We start from the raw sequence: 18,239 nt of genomic DNA, 5'->3' as shown, positions 1-18,239 counted from the left end.
ACATATAATGGTAGCTATAACAACAAAAATATCTTGAAAATAAATGGGGGTCGCCATAGATAAAACCGCTATTTTTCGACTACTGATTTGAACTTACACAATTATTATTTTTTTTACATCTGAGTTTGATCACAAATACGCTTATATCAAAGTGTTATTAAAAACCACCTCCTATCATTAAGTGTACTTTGACCAATTTTACTACGTTGAAATTTATTACTCCGTATGCTTAATTAAATTCAAAATTACAAAAGCAATCATTAATTTAGTCGTCAAATAAATCATTAGCTTCACTAATTACTGCATAAGCGATACAAGATGCTAATGCTGTTTCAATTACGCATCCTCGTGTGGTCTACCAATCTTACACAGCATCTATTATATCTATATTCAGTACAAATTAATCTTGGCTTGTGTCGGTAAACCTGCAATCACTATTATCTAAAGAAGTTTGAACAAGTGTAGTGAGACCTGGGAGCTACCATCACATCTATTTTTAGCTGAAGCATATCTTGCAATTCGGTGGAAGGGATTATAGATACCAGCTGATTTATAACTATGTCGCGGCAATATTAATCTTCAGGAATGCGTGACAGATAGAACCACTTTGCCCTTACATGAGTGGATGTGACGGCTTACCATCAGGTGGACTGCTGATGATTTGCTCCTTAAATTGTATAAATACAAACAACACAATTATATTAATTTTGTTTATGGTTTTATAATTTGTCTGTTCGACCTAACAGCTTGGGTAACTAACTATCCGTAGCGAAATAAAAAAAAAACATTTTATAGGGATTGGCAGCTATTTTTACACCAGAAATAACTCACTGCGTTACAACGGCTTTTTACGGTAAAATAAATTATGACGTAATATTTACGGCTATATTTGACATTCCATTTGCGACTCGTAAATTTAACTGCCGTTTTATGACGCGTCTAAGCTGAAGTCAGCACGGTATTATTTGTGCTCTCGTGGATTTATTGATATGATCATTTAATTTAATTTTGAATGCACAATATGAAATAAAAGGCATTTCTTCTTCGTTGTTTACGGTTGCAAAAAGTTTATTTTTTTGTGGGAAATCAAACTATAAGTATTAATTAATTATATGTCGAAAAGTTTGCTTACAATTAGCGGTTTTCTATAGTTTTTGCAGGGATGTTGTTAACGTTTTCTGCAGGAACGGTAAATATTTTGAAGTAAATATTAAAAAGTAAAACATATCCATTCTCTTTACGACGGTAAAAAAGTAAATTCCAAAAAGTAACGAAAATTAAATGGGCAACTGCAAATAAATGTTTATCGAACACATTTTACTAAACTTAATATTATAAACACATAAATTAATTAACATTATGCCTAGATTGTTTTTAAATATGACACATAATGTATAAATAAATAAATAATTAAAATAAACAGTTGGAAAGCAGACCTTAATTTGATCGTAATTTAAAAGAGTAAACTATAACCTTATAGACAAAATCTTTTACATGTTAATAAACGACCTTCCCGAAATTAACGAGCCCCGGATTTAATCATATCGGTCGACCTACAAACAAACCTTTCATTTAATAACATGTTTCAACAAAATTAAATATCAACACCGGGAACCGGGTAATTGATTAACTTTACCTGGGCAGGGAATGGTCACTACATTAATTAATTAATTAAAAATGAGCGAACCACAATGTCGGTGTTGCTTTAATATTTAAATGAATGTAACTGACGGGATTCGAACGTGGGCGAGTTAATATTAAATTGAAATCATATAATTTAAGGACTACGGTTAATAAATGTCAAGTGGACAGACAACGATTACCAATTTTATGTAAATTGATGCGCGCTGTATTAACTTTTTATTACCTGACTGTTGAGGGTAATATATTTCAAGCGTGCATATTTTACATAATTAAATATGTTGTCTCATACTTTAGCAATAGATAGAACGTAATCGGGTAGACGGATTTTAACGTAATAGGTGTTTATAGATTCTTGTTAATTATGGGAGTGGCATAGACTACATCACTTCCCTTTTCAGGGAATTATTATTAAGTATGTGGATTTTTTATTCTTTTAATATCTATTTTTGTATCCTTTGATATACAATATTACAAGTGAAGTTACATAGGCTAATCGAAAAGATTTCATTCTCAATAACCATTCACGGTACTATGATACACTAATCTATCAGATGTTAAAAAAATTGCCTTCAGGTCACAAACTTTCTATTTAAGAACTGCTGTTTTACTTTGAGTTCATTATCGTTGAACACATTGGATTCATTCGTTAATTATGTGATTATAATAATAATAATAAACGATATTTGTAGGACATAAATGAAGTAATCCACTTGCAAATAACTACTTAATGTTCAATTCCGTTATTGTAGTTAATACGTAAGTACTAACGAAAAAACTTCAGCGCCGCCTAGTTAAGATGAAACAAACTAATCAAATTAAAAGTTTGCCGAGAGGGAAGTTTATCTACTTCCATTATTAAATCTCATCCTTACCCTGAACTCACCCCTCATACTTTACTCCTATGAGTCTTCCTTCATAGTCGTAAGTTCGGTTTTAAAACTTGCATAAACTTTTATGCATTTTTAAACCACAAACTTTCTTCTTTATACTTTTCTTGTTAACTGTAAATGACTAATGTAAAAACTATTTTACGTGAAGTCTGTGTAGTTTTTATAGTATAGATGCTTCTGTTCGATAACTTGCTCTTCGTCATGTTATGAGATATTGCTAAGGATTAGTTAAATCAAGTAACATCGACTACAGTGTGTTTTTGAATAATTAACCGATGGTTAATCATCGAAATATATACAAATTAATTGTACTGATAATTACCGGTAAATAAACAGATACGTATGATACACAATCATTAAACCATAACGGCTGTAAATGATAAACAAGATAATTCAAATAATTTAGCTTTTAAGCAGTGTTTTAAGTAGATACTTTGTTCAAATTACCAAAGGTGCACGGTGCGGGACGGCGATTCCTATTAAAAGTTTTGCCCTCTACCATAATTTCGTAATGACAACGATCAGTCACGATCCCATCAATTGGGTCAAATTACAAAAGTTTACCAATCATGTGTAAAAAAATATTTTACACTACTAAGATGTAAGTTCTTCACAATTATGAAATCTACTAAAAACAATGACATTCACAGGAGTCGGAATTTTCAGACACAACGCAAGAATTAGTTTTGTGGGTCAGTCAGTGTATATTCGATAAATTTCAAACACACTCGTAAACTGCTAGAACTCTTTGTGAAGTCAATTAAAACTTTAGCCAGATTGGCCTGTTTTCTGTAATCGCTTGTTAAATAAACAAAGAATCTTTTCTTTCTTTTATCTGGTCTTGGTTTCTTTAAGTAATGAAATTATGTAGTTCTACTCCTGTTTCGTGTTCTTTGTTCTACTTATCCGTAATGTTTCATTAAAGAATACAAAATGAACTTAATTCTGGTTAAAAATATAACTTTACACTTCGTGACCGCAGTAATGAGACGAGATAAACAGTAATTCTTCTTCATAACATTTTCTTGGTTTTATTTTTTGCGGAATGATTTTTTTGCATGCCGTTATTTTTGTTTCATTTATAAAATAAGGCCATCTTTCGTCGTGAGAGATTAGAAAAAAACATTTCCTGTTATTTCAATGCCGTCGCTTCGTAGTAGTTGCGATATTCAAATTTAAAATTAGAAATAGAAAATAAATTAAAACGTTTTTTAAATAATAAAACTGAAGCTAAAATAACTTTACTATCCTACACTGAAAAGTGATCATTAATTAGTTACTATTTTTGTGCAATATTTCAAATATACAAATCATGAGTCAATAAGTGATTGATTTCTTTCTCTTATGTATATTCTTGAATAGTAGTTGTAAGTAATTTAAAATGTATGTAAGTAGGTCGTCCTAATCAATATATTCGACATTTACAAATTAATTTATTTTGAACAAAAGAAGTTCCATTTGACAAATGACTGAGGAGACCCCTAGTAATTACAAGAGGAGACAGTGTCCTAACAGATGCGCTCCGTCTCCTGTCTCATTGATAAATTGATGTCAGTTCAATGTTGATGTATTAATACTAACATACTGACCTTACAGACACCGAATTTAGTCGTTGCTAAAAATATTCCAGATAATGTCTTGCAATATTATTTAACACGGTAGATTTTTTGTGAGTTGACTCTAATGGCATCAACGCCATGAATATTTTTAGTTTATAACAGAGTTTTAGAACTTGGTTGAAAAGAGACCCACGAGATGTTCAACTGACGCCCCTTATTGTAATAACCGATATTTTGAAATTAAGGATCTAAATTTGGAAATTTCCAAACGCAAGGGTAGCAACGAGATGCTTGACCAACTTCAGCTAAGACTTATAATTGCGGTTGATTACTCCTTTTTCTATGTAGCAGTTGCTATTTCCTATCAATGCTATTTCCTATGAATTTGATGTAGCCATCAAGAATTCTTGATGGCTACATCAAATTCATAAAAAATACATTTAGAATGCAGATATCACGAGCTATTTTTATTCCTATTCCATTTCTGCAGAGCGCTGTACATGCAGTGGGACATTAATGGGTTGTCGGCGACTACTATATGTCTGTTTTGTAATGCATTTCAATTTGGTCTTCGGAGGAACAGGAACACATTAATGATACGTTTCAGGTGTCTTCTCAAACTTAAATATTGTGACTTTCTGATTAACGTGACATAATGATAGACTAGTCAACATTATCGTTAAGGTTTATTTTAAACCAATGGTATAATTTTGCCTAGAAATATTATATAAATATCAAATAAATTTTCCACACATCGTACCACTCTAATTAATTATGTTACCGAGTTAATTAACAATTTAAAAATATTTCATCCAACCTTAATGCACTGTCGAGCGTGTCTGTCTCCACAAAGAAAACGACGTTGCCTCGTAAATTGAAATACTTATTAAAATACAAAATATGTTAAAACCATTACGATGAGGTACCTAATAGAAGTAAATAAAGTAGAAGCCGAGTGAAATTTTGTAAACAGAAATCATTCATTCATTCTTAAATGAAATGAAACATTTTTAAAATGTAATCTCCAAATACAAACATCAAATCCAAATACAAATCATTCCATATTTCACACACTATTTTTTTTAAATTAACACATTGACGCGGTAACGGTGGCGATGTGATTGATTAAATTTAAAAAATATAAATAATTGGCAAAGATAAATCATTGCAACTTTGTCTAAATAGTTGGTAATTTATTTATCTTTTCCTTTTACGTTAAGAACTTTTTACGTCAAAAACACAATCTTACGGAGAAACATAAATAAAAAAGGTTCATACCTTAAATAATAATTGCACTGTGTATTTTGTTTTCGAAAATTTCATAATATAAACTTGTTACGTCGAAATTTTAGTCTTCCTATCAGCCTAGGCTTATTGATATATTTAAGTACTAGATACGAATAATATCATATCCTATTTAGTTAGTATATGTTATGTTGTGTATAGACACACCCAAAATAAAGAACAAGACACATACTAAGAAGTAGAGTAATTATAAACGAAGACAGTGGCCGCCTAGTGGCGCTCAGTCCTCTGTCCGCTTGATAAATTAACGTCCACGAACGTGATGTATTAATGTCAGCCTAAACCGACTTTGAACTTTCTTTTCCCAACCTTTTCCGTATTAGGATAAGTTTTTTGGAACTGGGATCACATAAAATCCTGCAGTGACGTCGAGTGACAAGAATTCGTGACGGGAGGCTTCCCACTTTTGCAAATTCGCACTATTGTAAAGGTAGTTGGATTGTGTGTACGGTAGAACCAGAACTATAATTTTATTTTTACTTAATATTACCAGTTAGTGTTATTATGCTCTTATTAAAGTAAATGAGTTCACAACAGGGGCGCAACTTGTCTAATGTACTCGTAGCTAAAATTAGTGTCATGCAATGGACATATTATTATATTATCTGTAATAGTTCATGCCCACTGGCTATTTTTATTACAGTAAAATAGTTATATCGGAGCAGTTTAGTGTGCACCAAAATTCTAATCGTTATAGTAGCCCAGAAGGGAGATATGCCGCGTTATTTAGTACTAGTAATTTTGCCCTCGGACATATAATAAAATAAAACTATAAAATTCAAACGTATGGAAATACAATTCCCATTTACAAATAAAATTCACTAGATATCTAATCATATTGTTACAGTCATTTGTTATTCTAAACGAAATTCTCATGAACGTAAAATTTGCGTAGATGAATATTTAAAACAATTTCGACTATTAAATTGAGAATAAATTTAACTAAAATTCTATCTGTAGGTAATTGTAATTTTATACTGCAAAATACCGATTTGAATTTATTAAAAGAAGGTAATTATACAAAGAGAACTATTAAACATACTGTAACTATAATGCAGATATCATTATAAAGAACTACGAGTAAGTACGACAATCTAAACACTATCGTTTAAGACACAAAAATATGAATAGATTTCTATCTATTGATATCTTGAAACAGTCGAACCTGGCGCATAGAATCTTACCACTTAAAAGCTTACAATTTTCATTACTAAGGTATAAATAAACAAATACAAAAGCTAAAGGGATTAAGGGTATCATAGAAGGCTTTATCCTCAATACATGCTTTCTACATAAGGTGAAACAATACTTAATCATACCTTGTTTACATACTCCTATATTATATTTACTACTCCTAATATTATATTAATTAAATAACACAGCACATTACGGCGTATTAATGAAGTTCATTAGCACATATATTGTCTATAGTAATATTTGAATAGTTGAACGCTGTCATCTCGTATATTTGAACTATAAGCAATTACTTATTTTATCGTGTTATTAGCTTAGGCTTCATATTTACGTAACATACCTACAAACCTTTTTTTGTCGAGGGAAACCCTTCAAAATGTACCCGACGCCATGGGAGTGACGCCGGGTTATGTTATATTTACCGCACTAAAAATCCCCCGGTGGTCGTCCTCGTTTGGTGGAGAACTCCGGGATCTCTAACGGAACACAACCGGAGTCCTCCTAACACGTTGCTCTTCTATAGAGCTCTGCCCTGTGGGGAAAAAATTTACGCTCCTCTCACATTCTTTGGTGATTACAGCAATATGCGATCACACAAACCGCTGTCCTTCCCGGGGTCGCTTGCTGGACGGTTTGAGCTCCCACTCTTGCCGCCCGAAACCCCGGAAGCCCCCTTTTAGTCGCCTCTTACGACAGGCAGGAGTTACCGTAGCCCTATTCTAGTCCCGGAACTACAGGGACAAGGGACAAACATACCTACAAACCTACGTATCAAATAAGTAATCTTATCTGTGGAAATTATTAACGCTTTATTTCGGCATTGGTATATTGGCAAATGAGCTTTGATATTAAAGACAAACTATTTTTAAATTAAAGAACTGTTTAATCAAAACATTTGACAAGTGTACAAATTATTATCTATTTATTTCTGAAAGTATAATTGTATTGTACTGTAATGTATAATTTTCCGAGCTTAATTGTTATACACTCTTAAGATTTAACTCTTACTAAAAAGTTTGATCTAAATTAGCATGAAACAAAAACGTGAATTATTATCATAATCTCCGTAAAATTCACTGTCAAAGTCTATTACTTAGCTTTGTTGATATTTTGCTGGACTTAGCCACCCCCCGCTTTAACCATTCAGCAAGAAAAGTCACTAAGTAAGACAAACGATGTCGCCACTAAGCCTAGTTGAGGCTAATTTCATCGGCCGGTTGTCAGCAAGTCATGCCCGCGACCCTTTACACACGTGATAAATTGTGCACGCAATATATATTGAAGGAAACGCGGTATTATGGATGGGTTGGGTGGGTTATTTTTAATTACATCACTTAACTAAGTAGATTAGGTGATACTCGTTTTGAAGGTGGTAGAACCCTTCGTAGTTCAACACGTTAAACGAAAACACACCTATATCTGCCTTATAACAGCAGTGTTTTGAAGTTTTGAAGGGTGTGGTAACGGAGACAGACTTTTCCGAGGCGTTCCAGCTTAGTCCTCAGAGGTAGCGGCGCATCTGTGGCCGACCTCAGGTAGGAATATCTAATCCTATCTGGGGTTGATTACAAATGCCCATGAGCGGCAGTAGCTACTTACCATCAGGTGGACTGCATGCTCGTCTGCTACTCCTATATTATAAAAAAAATGTTCGACTGCAACCAGGTACCAACGTATTACTTATTTTTGCCGTACATTGTGGCAGGATTGTATGTACTGAATTACACTTATACGTTGTTTTACATGTGATATAACATCACTGTGAAATCAAGTTTGGTATGAATTATTAATATTAAACTACGTATTAACAAACTAATGTTATCACGTTATAGTGACATCTACTATAGTCTGATTCATAATTAGGTGTCCAAAATGTAAACAAAGGTGTTAACCTATCAAGAAAATACGTTTCAAATGGTAGTTTCTTATTTTTGACAATATTAAATTAATAAAACAATAATAAAATAATAATCTAATAAAAATTAAGTCCAATTCACATTTTCTAATATTTATATTACCTCAATTTCGTTCCATACAGTAATAATAATAAAAAACAAGGTTTATGGTAGAAAATTAAAATGTGATAATGGTAACACAAACGGAACCCAGAACATTTCTTGTGCCGTCATTTTTAAGTTTCGTAGCTGATGTTATTCATTTTCGTGATTGTAATTGAACTCGAATGTATTATCGTTTTCATAGCGCGTTTGTTAAATTGTGAATAATTGTAAAGTTTTCAATTTTTGCTGAGTTAGTTAAAGTTTTTGTTTGTTGTTAATTTTGACAGTGACATTTGTTTGTTTACATTTTGGACACCTAATTATGAATCAGACTATATATTTTGAACTGTGAGGTAGCGAGAGTGAGAATCAATATTTTTTTAATTACATTTGAATTCGCGGTTCACTAGTTTAACTATTTTAATTCTCGTTCAATGTACCGCAAAATAAAAGCCATTATAAAAAAAACCATTTATCCAATTACTCCTTTTAAATCTATTCACAATTTTATCGTCCACTGAACTGAATAAACATGGAAATTAAAAGAGTTAGATGTTAAGATTGTAATAATAACTCAGTTGTGCCATTTGAAGCGATTTTACGCTAAAGTAACTTTAAATAAATTTCGTAAACATGATAAGAAATATTTAATAAGATTCTCATTCAATTCACGTCTCGGTAATTGATATCGGCGTTATACCAAAACTTTGTAAGTAGAATTACTTAACTGAGTTACTGCCCGCGACTTTGCCAGTGCTTATAAGTAAAAGTTACTTATATTTAGTCGGCCAAAAATTGGGACAATTGGAACGTTTACCTTATTTCCCTGGTTTGTCTTATTTATAAAAATGAAATATAAAGCATGCAGGCTGCATGGTGAATGGTTGCTGTCACCCATGGACAATTGTTATCAACTACCTCTGTTAACAAGTGTATCGAGCAGGCATATGAGATTTTTTTTTACCCTGATGTGTTCCGTCGTGATATATAAAATCATAAGCGAAATTAAATAAGACGGGAAGGTTTAAGTAGCAGTGACTGTATCTATTCACAGTTCTACAATGCACTAGTCAACCTGAGGATATAAACAATATTAAAGTTGCCCGGGATGAGGTGGGTCAAAAATGCGATCCTCAAAGACTAAGTTTGTACAGTTGACAGATAAATCATGAGTGTTATCAATTTAAGCTACTTATTTTGATTTTGTCTAATAAGGTTCAATTCTAGGACCTTATAAGTGATTAGATGTTATTATCCCTTAGATATTGGGGTTTCCATAACACGGGACCGGGCATGTTGGTAGATATTGCAACTGCACATAGAGGAAAATAGTTATATTCTTCTTGTAGTTAATGCCGCCGGATGTAATTCTTTAATTTGGTTTTCCGATATTTACAATATAACTACTCACAATCAATAGTAATGGAATATACAAACGGAGACTTAAATGGCAGCAAATATACAACGTTTTATTATTTTTAAATGATATATATCTTTTCAATATCTCGTGACAAACAAACACATCAGTAATTTTTATAATCGTGTGTAAAGATAAAAGACAAAATATCCCCCAGAAATGAAAGTAGCTGTTATGATTTGACGTAAGCAACTTTTAATCTAAATAGCTTTTGAACTTATTAAAAGTTAAAGAAGTTCACTAATTGCCTTCTGAAAATAACTTGTTGATGTTTTGCTGAAATCTACTTTTAATTTATTCGCTTTATGGAAAAAAGGTAATCAGATTCCGACTTCAAGGTGGTTTACTGTAATCCTTGCGTAACGAATAACCTTGATGTCAAACAAAAATGTACTAACCTAACTGGTTAGTTCATACAGTTTAAATTTAAATACATACGCATTATATATAAGTAAAGGAATCAAATGAAAAATCCTATTTAATACGATAGATGTTATTTTTTTCTATTTAACTAGAATCCAGTTAATAAGTTACTCGTAAGTGTTTGTAATATGTAATGTTTGTAATTGCATGAAAAGCTTCTCTATAAAATTGACAGATATGCCCTTAGTGATTGGTCAAATTATACTTGAGTTTAACGATTTATTATAGGTATATATCATAATAAGGTAATGCGAACATCTATTTCTTGTCATAATGGTAGTATTATAGATCCGTGGGCAATATAAAAAAAATTGACTAAGGAAAACTCCTTATACCTCAGACTCAGCTTACTTTTATTTCGTGTATGTGATTCCTGTGTGCAAGTTATAAAGGTGTCCCGATATTTCCCCGCGGAGCTGTTGGTCGAAGGCTCAGCTCCAGTTGTTTGTGCTGGCTTAAGGCCAAAGTTATGGCGTGAGATTGGGCATTGGTTTGTTTTCTATTACTCACGTTGAATTTGAATCGAGTGGTTTAATTCTATCTTATGTTCGTAATACTGTTAACATTGTTCTTACATGAATTGAAGGGGCGGCTGGAAATAACAACTTTTTATTTTATTGTGGCCTTTTATCTTCTAATTTTACCATAAAGTATCTCTACTTTTTTAACTTAAGATAATTAACCTGATGACGAAATTGATTGTGTACTAAAACTATTTATACGTCTTATTTTGTATGTTGAGATAACATAATTTATCTGAGAAACCAAGGGAGTTCATTAAATATTTTAATTTAATTTTATTATTTTTTTTTTTCACTATTAATATCATTTCACCATATTTTCATATTAATACCATGAATAAATTGAGAAAAGAAATTATTATAATGTAACGTACATTTATAGGCTTCAATTTGACCGCAACCTCGCGTGTGGTTAGTGGGATACTGTCTAGGGAACGAAGGATACCTAGGGAAGGGCATAGGGTTAAGAGCAGGATCGCATATGTAATAACTACGTACATATAGGTTACTAACCCGTACATCAGAGGGGTTAGATTTTGCCCTTGTTCTGACGTTTACTCCTATTAATTATTTATTTATTGGATGAATTTATATAAACACAGTAAACACAAAACAAAAGACATAGATACAGAACTGAACAATTGTACCGCTTATATGGGGGCTATACATACACCTTCTTTTTTTTATTTACAAGAGGGAAACCTTTAAAAGATACCTGACGACGTGGTAGCGAAGCCAGGTTATGCGGGATTTTTACCGCACTAAAACCCCCCGGTGGCCGTCCTCAACGCTTGTTGGAGAACTCCGGGATCTCCGAGGGAACACAAATGGAGTCATCCAAGCACGATGCCCTGATCGGGCTCTGCCCTGGGGGAGCAGTTTTCGCTCCTCCCACACCATCTGGTGTTCACGACGGTATGCGACCACACATACCGCCGTCCTTCCCGGGGTCGCTTACTGTACGGTTCGAGCTCCCAATCATGCCGTCCGCAACCACGGGAGCCCCCTTTTAGTCGCCTCTTATGACAGACAGGGGTTACCGTAGCCCTATTCTAGTCCCAGACCTTCAGGGACAGCTATACATACACCTATAAATAGGGCTTTCCAAACTGCTACAATTATGCTCCTCCATCGTCTCCAACGCATTGGAGATTTCTCTAGTGCTGTAAATATGCATAGGTGAGGGTGACTACTTTCCATCGGGTAGCCCGTATGCCTTATTATTAGATTAAACTATAAAACTAAAACAGGAATTATATTTTACCATTGTTAAACGATCTCTTCAAAATTTAAGACTGGTACATTTCTAAGAGCCCAAATACCGTTAGATCCAAATGACCGAAAGTCACAAAACGTTTTGGCACACAAAAGAGCAATCCATCTTGTATTGCAAGCATTCGATCTTCGAATTGGAAGCACGTACGTAGTCACTTTCGAGAGCTTAATTGGAATGCATTCAGTGACTGTTTCTGTAATGGGAAGCAAGTGTAAGCTCTTTATACTAGAACCTCTCGATGTCGATGCATATGTTCTTATCGTGTGCTATTGCCAGACACTTATATGGATAAGACTAAATGCATGTAGGATTAATACATTGGTATCACGGGTGGTGCATAAACTATATATTTCATAGAGGTATTAATGCATATGAGATTTTATCAAATCGCTTTTAAAATGACAATAGAGGGTATGACAAATAATATGCCTATTTACGTGAGACTTCTAAACTTAATCCTTAGGGGTAGAAACGCGTTAATTTAAGATGGTTACAAATCTCTACGCCTATCTACTACCTCTGCAAAACATTTTAATTTAATAATTATTTTTGTTTATATTGCCTTTCTTTTTGTTCACGAGGGGAAACCTTCAAAAGGTACCCGATGCCCCGTCGGGCTCCACCCAGGTGAGCTTGACGCTCGCCACACCGTCTGGTGCGTACAACGGTATGAGACCACACATACCAACGTCCTTCCCGGGGCCGTTGGCCGGACTATTCAAGATCCCACTCTTACCACCCGCGACCACAGAAGCCTGCTTTTAGTCGCCTCTTACGACAGGCAGGGGATACCGTAGCCCTATTCTTGTCCCGGAACTAGAGGGACAGAAAAAAAATGTGGTCAAGATTGTGCCCTTAACCATTTATGTGTTCCATCCTTGTCAAGGGGAGTGCTAACCGTCTCTCCTTTCAATAGACACTGTTTATTATGCCTATCCTAATAATAATAATAATACTAAAGACTGCATAAAATTTTCGATACTAAAGTGTCAATCAGAAAATTTGGTCGAATTTCCAGCAGTTTAAATTACCATAACTTATGATAATTACGTAACAGAATATTCATTTCTATGCACCCTAAGACACGACAATATTCAGGAGCTCGTCCCATTCATAATTATAAATTATGTCGCGCCTCGGAAGACAAGGAAATGTATGAATACACTTGCATAACATAAATTCCCTGGAGACACGCGTCAGTTCTAACACTGACACTTTAATGTTACAAAATTGTAGTTATTTTATACGTTTAAGGATTTATCATATAGAGATAGACTTACATAAAATATAAGTAATAAATGCAACCATGGAACTAAACTTAGTATTGCTACTCAATGACATCTATAATAAACTTTAAATGCAACTAAAGTCCTATTGGAACTCTCGGAAATTCCTGATGACTGTTGAAAAGCTTCGGTCTGAACATTTTTACTATAAGACAGAAAAAGGGTGTCGCAGTGATGCTGGCGTAATAGAATCCGTTCGAAGCGTTTGAAGGTGGTAGAACCCTTTGTGGTTCGACTCCGGCGGCACCACCGCCACACATATTTCTGCCTCATAACAGCAGTGTAAAGCACTGCTGCATTCCGGTTTGAAGGGTGTGGTATGAGAGACATACTTTTCCGAGGCGTACCACCTTAGTCCTCAGGGGTAGCAGCGCATCTGTGGCTGACTTCAGGTAGGAATATCCAATCCTATCTGGGGTTGATTACAGATGTCCATGGGCGGCAGTAGCCACTTACCATCAGGTGGACTGCATGCTCGTCTGCTACTCTCATATTATAAAAACAACATGCTATACTCTCTTCAAGAACTATCAATTTAGAATTCCCAATTTGGAAATGAAATGTTATTTTCATATTTTTTCTATTACTCGTAATTAGGTTAATATATGTTTTTTCATTTAGGTTTAACGGAAGCAATGGAAGATATTTCACAGTGTGATTTTCCGAAAACATTACGTTGAACAAAGAGAACGTCGATACGTCACTGATTCCTAATTTGTCTTTTGCATTGTTCGATCCTGACGGCCAATTTGTAATGGCGAGTGAGCGTATGTTTGCTAACAACAAAAAAATCGCTGTGTTTTCCTTTAGTAGGACCATCTGCGTCATTAGTATACGGTTTTCTACAATATTACAACAAAAGGCAAGCAGTGGTTGCATTGTACTTTCATAATGATTGGAGGGTGGTAAATCTGCTTTTTCTACATGTTTTTATAGGTAGCTTTAAAACGCAATATGTTTCCGGGCGGCAAAATTTCAACTGGGAGGGCCTTTTGTACTGAAAATTATACAGAATCAAATTTTAAAGACTATTTAATCTTAACAACTTTTTTCTTTTATCAGTACTAATCTAATAATAACATATTCGACTCCTAGAGAAAATGCACACTTATCCAGTCCAAAAAACTTAAAAGAACAAAATTTCGAATTTTCCACGTCATTAAAAATTAAATTTTATACAACATACGAGATTAAACCGAAAATTTTCAGACATATATTATCTGCATTATGAAACTGCACGTTCCATGTGCGGTCGGTCGAGGGGCTGAAAAATACGCGACATTACAAGATTTGCTACCGGAATGTTGGTTATAACCACAGTTATAACGTATATTTCAAATTTCTGTGCACATTTTTAACGTAATAATTTTAATATTTATTAAGGAGATTTTTCGTGGTTTTGCAAAATAATGAAGTTTGTTATAGATATGGAGTTAAACCGTAAGCAAATAATTAGAGTTAATACCTCTACCTCTCTGTATAAGTGTATAATTAGTGTTAGTACCTCTGTAGTGTTAGGGCTAAATTGGAACGCCTTAGATGAGTACTTCTCCTTTGCCATACGCTTCAAACCAGAACACAACAGCGCCAAACAATGCTGTTAGAAGACAGGTATATGTGAAGCGAAAGTGTCTCCACTAAGATGTTAGATCGTGAATTTTGTAGACACTTCCTAAAATATTGGTTCAACTTGCAACGATTTGAATCTAGACATAATAGCTATTTAATAAGGAAGTTCTGATCCAGACACCTCACGGGCGTCTCACTCACCTCAGCGCGGTCTATATATCACCCCGCTACTTATCTCAACAGCTGACATTGATGGATGGCCTCTAAACAAGCCGGAAAGCCGTTTGTTTCAAAACACGGTCAGGGCAAACACTTACATACACTTAACACAATTAATAAAATTATGTTACTCTAATTCATTATTATCCTAGCAGTGATACCCTAGTGATTAAGAAACTCGGCCGCTCGATCAAGTGGTCCGTGGTTCAGATCCCAGGCACGCACCGCAGATTTTTCAAAAATTATGCTGTTATTAGAAATATGAGAAATTAATGAACCCTTGATTAAACGGCAAAGGAAAACATCGTGAGGAAACCTGAATACATGAGAAATTTATTAAAAAAGAATCGCAAAGGCAATGGAAGTCCACCAATACGCACTTGGCCAGTGCGGTGGACTACCGCCTAATCCTTCTCATTCTGAGAGGGGACCCGTGCCCAGCAGTGGGACAGTAATAGTTTCATTATAATGAATTCACTATCATACAATTCTACTATGCTAATTAAAAAATAAACTAAATATATTAAAATTACATACACAAAATTAGGACATAAACCATAGATTAGTAAAGATACGTCGCCGAATTGAAATTGAATGAAGCCGCAAACGGCTTATTAGTTTATTTTTAGAGAATATTTACGAATAAAAAACGAATACTGCGTAATTTACATAATAAATAAATAAATATTTCAAATATTTTAGGGACATTTTAGCACGGAGACGTGCAAAACTCTTTTACGCAACTATTTCAATTCTCAAAACTGGGTACATTTTCTTATTAGGAGTGAGTTATTGAACAAGACTTATTGCTCTAAAATAGTGTGTGCAAAATTAACAAGTTCAAAGCACTTTGTATGTTCCTTCATTTAGACGAAATTTAAAATGTGTTACTCTCGAAACTACGACAAACGATTTTTTACCCCGAATTTCCTGAACATAAAGCAGGATTTTGGAAACTAAATAGAACTAGACACTGTCCCGTTTTTTTAGAAACAATATTTACAAGTTTGTCCCTTTTTAATCTCAGGCACATGAAAACAAACATTATCACGAATTTCACCCAGAGTGTACATTTACTTAAGCAGTTTACATTATTCAATTTAAATTGCTAAAAGTTTTACGAAATACACATAATGTCGCAAGTTATTAGGGTTAATCCGCGCCGAGATGAACGTCGCACTTTTGTGTGTTCTATTTATATCGTCAAGTGAGAATGTTTTAGTATTATAAATGTTTTATCACTTTGTTCTTGTGATTGGAGCCTGTGTTTTATTATTTATACGAATTTAAAACGTAGCATGGCTAAGAATATTTAGATTATTAAATAGAAAATGTAAAAATACTATTATTAAGTGGCTGATACCAATAAAATATAATGACAGAAAATCTATTAACATAATTGAAAAAGTTTGCGCACTCACATTCACACACACACAATTACTATGTATTATTCATGTTAGAGCTACTTTTGAAACGTACTATGAATGAGCGGAACGACCCAACACAAGCATAAAATGGTTGTCTCCAATTATGGTCTGTTATATAAACCATTTCGTAGACCGTAATAAATATTATTTGATTTTTACTTTAATTAGTCGGTATAAACTTTGTCTGATTTTTAGATTTTTTCATAAAAGGGTCCAACAGTTTTCCAATAAATAAAATTTGTATCTTCTCCATAAAACTTTCCTCGAATTTCACACTTTTCATCAAAGAGCTTTCTATTAAATTTAATTGATTGGAAAAGTGACAATATTTTTACTGTAAATATTGTACATATAGTTAATCGACTTTATATGTATTCAGGGAACGAAGGATACACAGAATCCTATATGGGTGTAAAAAACATACATTTTATTATCTATTTTATATTTTCTTTGTAAGCTATATAAGTCTAAATTTCAAACTCAGTCTTCCTAGGTAAGTACTCGTAATAACGTGAGTTTAACTAATTTCAAAACCGTTTTCTCTAACTGGCTTATACTGATCAGCATTTGGCATGCGGTATTCAGATGCGAAGCGATGGTAGTTTGTTGACGTTCAAAAAGAGTTTTATGTGTATCAATTTTGAATAATTTACACTTGAATCTTGAATTTTGGTTAGTTGACGACCCGCGTGGTGGAGCGGTCACCATGCCGGTATGACGCGCACAGGGGCCCGGGTTCAATCCCCGACCAGACAAATTTCTAAATGATGAATTTAGATTTCTGTTTCTGGGCCCGAGTGTTTGTGTGTTTGTCTCTGTGTGTGTCCATAGCACCAACGATACAGGGAATCCTAGTGTGGGGCGGTGAGTGTAGAAAGCGTTAGAAAGCGTCTAATGTATGTAAGAGGAAAGAATTTTCTTAAAAAAGATTTTCTTTCTTCTTATTTCTGGTCTGAAATATACTAACCGTTGAATATACCGCAAACCACATATTATTCGATATATTGATAAATATATATAAAACAGTTTCTCAAAAAACATTTCATAATTATTTTATAACGAGTTCTGATTACGATTTAATTCCAAGCAATTTACAACAATTGCGGTGACTATTCGTCCGTTTACTCTTTCATGCAAGCTTTAAACCGCATTAAATCGTGTGCGATATTCAATAATTTATTATTAATTTTATTCAGTTAACATATTAATTGGATGTTCATTGAATACGTGTAATTTATTATTCAGCCGCTATCATAGAAGTTCGATATCTATTGGGGTTATAAAGGCATTGCTTTATTACAATACCTGCCTACCTATTCTATTATTTCTGTATTCTGACATTTTACAGACATTATTTTTTGTACTTATGTTCCGTATCGTCTCGTATTCTCTATTGAATGAGAAGAGCCATCATGATACACAATGTTGGTCAAGTGCAGTTTAAAGAAAAATATTTTCATTCTGTATATACGAGTACATTGAATGTAAATAAGTTTTCTTTAGATTCCT

At 33.7% G+C, this 18,239-nt stretch overlaps 1 long non-coding RNA gene and 1 other non-coding gene across 2 annotated transcripts in view; both read right to left on the bottom strand.

Moving 5' to 3' along the window:
• LOC140749232 (uncharacterized) overlaps positions 1–18,239 on the bottom strand; it is a 467,169-nt gene that overhangs the window by 245,992 nt on the left and 202,938 nt on the right. The gene's annotated exons all lie outside the window — the stretch shown is intronic.
• On the bottom strand, positions 13,059–13,149 carry LOC140749316 (U6atac minor spliceosomal RNA). Its single transcript, XR_012103044.1, has one exon. It is a non-coding gene; the product is annotated as a U6atac minor spliceosomal RNA (small nuclear RNA).

Source organism: Epargyreus clarus, unplaced genomic scaffold, assembly GCF_041222505.1.
Source record: "Epargyreus clarus isolate Ecla_fem2 unplaced genomic scaffold, WU_Ecla_fem_2.2 ptg000017l, whole genome shotgun sequence".
NCBI classification, from domain to species: Eukaryota; Metazoa; Arthropoda; class Insecta; order Lepidoptera; family Hesperiidae; genus Epargyreus; species Epargyreus clarus.
The sequence above is the reverse complement of the archived record's forward strand: the minus strand, read 5'-3'. Positions and strand labels throughout refer to the sequence as shown.